Raw genomic sequence first — 5316 nt, forward strand, 5'->3', positions numbered from 1 at the left:
CCATGCTGCCAACAAAATCACATATTCCAATTTGTGTTTCCATACCCTGGGGTCTTCAGAATCAGGCAGATGTGGTTCTGAGTTGAGCTAACAGGAGGAAGGTGGAGTACACGGGAGCAGATGTAAGTATGGAGATTGACTTAAAGCATGTGGAAATTCTCCTCTGACAGCTTCTGTTTTCCTCTGAAGGCTGGCCTGGGAATTTAGTCTGTTACTGGGTGGTGCTATCCTTGTTTGGGTACAGAAGCTGAGAGGAAGAGGGAGACACAGTCAGCTTACTCACCGACACACATCTAGTGAGAGGCGAGAAGAGGGGTTAAGTCCTGATTGCCTGGAACCCAATGTATTGACTCTCTGCCCTCGGCATACTGCCTTCTTACAACCTTCAAATTACTGCAGTCATTGCAGACTGTCAGGAACCCGCTCTTCATTGCCAGGACTGAGCACTGAATAATTAAATGCATTTTAAAGTCTTCTTTATATCCAGAATTTTGAGCTCTTACATTGCCATTTTTCCTTCTTTCTTTTCTCTTTTAAATAGTATGGTAAGCATTTTTACCATTGGCTGCTTTTCTCTTTCATTTCTAATTTTTTTTCTCAACTCCTTTCTGAGTCAACTGCTGCCGCCGTGCATATCGTTAGAGTTTTAAGAAGGAGAAAGGAAGCCAGGAAGATGGTTGATCGGCAACATGGATCATCCACCACTGGCTAATTGGCAAAATGCAGTCATTGGCATCATTTCGTACACAATGAACTGTCCATGTCAGCTGTGTGTCCATGCAACTGGGATTTCGCAATCACATGGGACAGGGTCACACCCCAGCTGACATTTTATTAGCTGCATGCGCTTGGGCAAGTTACTTAAAATCCGAGTCTCAGTTTTCTCATCTGTCTAAAAAATTCATAATGTGTGCCCCTCAGTGCTGCAGTGAGGATAAAGTGAGACCCCTTATTAAAATGCCTCTTAAGTGGTCCTGGCATACTCTTTAAACATATAACTAAAGTCGTGGAGGCACTCTCCTCATCCCCAGCCCAGTGGGAAGGATTAATGCATTCTTTCTTGAAAGAACTTACATGTACATATGGAATTGGCAAAAGTCTGGCTCTTTGGCCCAATTCCAAACAAAACTAATCATCAGAAACTTCATGCAGATTTACGATTACTCTTTCTATAACAGGGTTAGGTCCAAGCTGCTGAGACAGAATTAAAAAGGGAGCTGCTGCAAGCAGAGAAGGCTCAGGTCTTCACAAAGAAGCATTTTCAAATGGGGCACCTAGTGTGGAACTCTGTCTCCAGGTTGGCTGTAAATTAATAGCAAATGTTAAAACAGCTTCGCTCCCCTTTCCTAAAATTATTGCGATGGGCCCTCACAACTGGGCTATTAGCTTTCATTTAATGCTGATAAAGAGAGGCACATAGGATCTTCTCAATATAATGTGCTTCTTCCAAGACGTAATGGAGTTTTATGATGGCTGGTTTCTCTCCTTTAAGCCAGATGTGTACATGGAGCCTTTCTCATCATGGGTAGAGTAGCAATAACATTGAGCTTTGAGCCCGGGTCCCAGAACACATCTTGCCACACACTAACTGTGAGATCCCTAATGAGCCATCCCCGTTCTCTGCGGCCCGGTTCCCCTTTCGTAAAACAGCCGATTGGGGCAGAAACGAGGATGTCAACTTCAGGCAGCCTGCAGAAATAGTTTGCTACATATGGGCAACACATTCTTAAGAAACATTATATTTATTACCAATGCTAAAATATTGGCAGTGTGCACATACAAAAAAATGTGAATTTTTGGCTTCTTTTAGAAAACTGAAGGATTAGGTAGCAGGATCTGCATTCCAAAATGGCAGCAGTTGGATCGCACTCGTCAGTAGTTGCCGCGTTTTGCTTGATCATATGCCGGCTTTTCAGTTTGCCACTGTTCCCATCACTTTCTATTAGTGGCATCTACTATTTGTTCATGTATTTTTCTGGTTCCTGTGTTGTAGTTTGAAATCCCTATATTGAAAAAAAAACTCTTCTAGTTGAATGATTTAGGATTTTGAGGATCATTGTGATCTCAGAGCAGTATTACCTGAGTGAAAATACTCAGAATGGAAAATATTTTGGTGAGAAAAATCTATATTCTTCCGAAGAACCTAAGGTGTTTTTGATTCAATTTATTCAATCTTTTTTGAAAGCCCACTATGTGAAAAATGTTTTCTGATATATACTGGAAATACAAGAATGAACATAAATTCGGTAGAAGACAAGAAAATAAGCAAACGGCCAAATTAATGTTTATGAAATTAACATCTGAGAGAATCCCAATATTATAGAAGAACATAGTTTTGTAAAAAAAAAAAAAAAGAACAATTTAGGGGGTAGCTCCTTTAGGCCAAGAGGTTGCCATGGAGCTGAGAATCAGACATCTGGAAGAAGCCAGATAAAGGTCAGTGTGGCTGGATATCATGGATGAGAGCAAGTTGATGAGGTTAGCAGTGGCCAGATCAACAGGACTTTGGAAGACCTGAGAATCCAGCTTGATTTTTCAAAGCTTTTGGAAGAAATAGACAGAGCCATTATTGGGAGCACTTTGACATGGCTCAGAAGTCCCAGCTCAGGAAACCCACAGAGACTTAAACAGACATGTTCTCCTCACTCCCTCTATCCAAATTCCCTGACCTTCCCTCTGTCTCCAGTGTGTTGATGTCATTATAGATGTCATTTATAAGTGGAGATTTCTTTTCTTGTAGAGGTTGTGATGGAATCATTTGAGGAAAGAAAACTAGCACTTACTAAAAATGTTCTATGTGCCAGATGCTGTTCTGTATAATTAATAAACACTTTGTATTCAAGTATAAATTAGCATTGAAGTTCACAGGTCATACGTGTACAGGTCATAAGTGTACAGGTTGATGGATTTCACAGACTGAACCCATTGTGAACAGCACTCAGATCAAGAAAGAGAATATGGCCAACATTCGAGGTACATCCGTGTACCCTCTTTCAACCATCACGCCCCCTGTTAAAGTAACCACTAACCCAGTCCTAACCCCATAGAGCAGCATTTGCCTGTTATTGAACTTTTTATAAATGGAATCATATAGTACATACTGGCTTCTTTGCTCAACATTGTATTTTGTGAGATCTATTTATGTCGTTGCTTGCAGTTGTACTTCATTTTCGTTACTCTAAATTATATCTTTGTGCAAATATAGCACACTCTACCATTTTTACTATAGATGGGCATTGGGTTATTTAGAGTTGTTACGTGTGGCGCTGCAGCGGACATTCTTGTACATGTCTCTTCATACGTGTGTACATGCATTTCTGTTGCACACATCCCCGCAAGTCGTGTTCTGCTTCAGTAGGTCCTGTGAAAATTTACACCTTTTCTATCTCTATACACCTTACGTACATTTTTTCTCGAGTTCTCTTGTCAACCATTTTTGTTTCTTTTTCTTTTTTTTTTTAACGCCTGTAGCACCTGGTCTTCCTAGGTGGTCTCCCATCCAAGTCCTAACCAGGTCCGACCCTGCTTAGCTTCTGAGATCAGACAGGATTGGGTGTGTTCAGGGTGGTAGACTCTTGACAACTTTTTGACGTAGATATTTCTTCTACTGTCCATGTGCTCTCCATCACACAGTGAGCCCCAGATGATTCATGAGCTGTGTGACCTTGTAGTTTGAAATACCCAAATGCTACTTCTCCATCAACCCTTTCCAGAGCCAGCCAAAAGGAGTTAACTGTGATGCTCTCTGCTCCCCAGGCACCTTCTGGGTGTCCCTCTGGCCACTATCATGGACAGTGCTACAGATGGTGAAGGGGCTGGCTCCATGGTCAGCCAGACATGGCTTGAGTGTCAGCTAAGCCACTCAGTTCATATGGACTTGGGGACAAATTCAGTTGACTTATTGGTAAGCAAGGGTAATAATAATAAAGACTTCACAGGTATGGTGTGAAGATAAATGATATAAGTGCAGTGCTTAAGCAAGATCTGGCACATGGTACAGGCACTCAACAAAAGAGATGGATGGACAAACAAATGGATAAATAGAGAAGGGAGTAGATAGTCCCACAGACAATGATTAATTACAATTTGGAGAATATATACTTGTATATATTCTCTCTCTGTATATGTTTGTGCCTGCCACATGCAGTTATATCTCTACACTCATTTCACCTTCCACTTGATGGGGCTTGGGTAACATTTCTCCTTTTAGGGGTCTGCCTCTCCTCACTGAAGAGGTGTGAGCAGATTCAGAATAAACATTTGTTGATCAACTACTGTCTGCCAGGAACCTTCAAAACCTTTGCACCCATTAGCTCCATTATTTTCACTAAGTAAACCTTAGGGATTTCATGCTGAATTTACAGCCAGGGAAGGTGAGGATCAGAGAGATAAAGTAACTTACCTGAGGGAACCAGCTTATGAGCATCAGAGACAAGACTCAGTATTGAGTCTCATTCCCAGAATAGTACGTTTCTCTTATTTCCTACATTGTAGTGTTTCCCTATAGTCTTTGGATCTTTGTGATTCTTCTAGAGTTCTCCATGTTCCTGGCTAGGGAGAGTTTTGCAGAGGCCAGGTCTGTACTTGTAAGAAATGGTTTGGAGCCAGCATGCAGTTAAAAAATAAGGAAAAATGGAAGGAAACTCAGTGGAAAGCCAGGAAGCCAGAGATACTGTGGGCAAACACAGCATTACAGCCATGTCTCCTGCCTGGGTGGCTTTGCACTCAGAGAGACCGGGTCCAGCTTCTGTCCCCATTACTCACAGTGCTGGGTTGTATCGTGCTCTCCCAAAATTTTTGTCCAACCAGAAACTTAGAATGTGACCTTATTTGGAAAAAGCCTTTGTAGATGTAAATAGTTAAGGATCCCAAGATTAAATCACCCTGGATTTAGGGTAGACTCTATAGCCAATGATGGATGTCCTTTTAAGTAGAGGAGAGGACACAAACACAGAGAGAAGAGGCCATGAGGCCATGTGAAGATGGAGGCAGAGATCAGGGTGATGCACTACAAGTCACGGATGGGCAAGGGCTGCTGGTGACCACCAGGAGCAAGAAAGGCTTGAGGCAGTTTCTCCCTCAGAGCCTCCAGAAGTAACCCACCCTGCCAACACTTGATTTGGGATTTCTGGCCTCTGAAACTATGAGAGAATAAAGTTCTGTCATCTTCAGTGACCCAGTTTGTGGTCATTTGCTGTGGAACTCATAGGAAACACACAGACTGTGTCCTCCCAGGAAAACCACCAACCTTTCTAGCCCCAGGTTGTCCACGTGGAAAATGGGTCTAACGGATGGGAATCACCTGTGGAGTTCTGA

This window comes from Pteropus vampyrus, unplaced genomic scaffold (assembly GCF_000151845.1).
Source record: "Pteropus vampyrus isolate Shadow unplaced genomic scaffold, Pvam_2.0 Scaffold29, whole genome shotgun sequence".
In the NCBI taxonomy this organism is placed as follows: domain Eukaryota; kingdom Metazoa; phylum Chordata; class Mammalia; order Chiroptera; family Pteropodidae; genus Pteropus; species Pteropus vampyrus.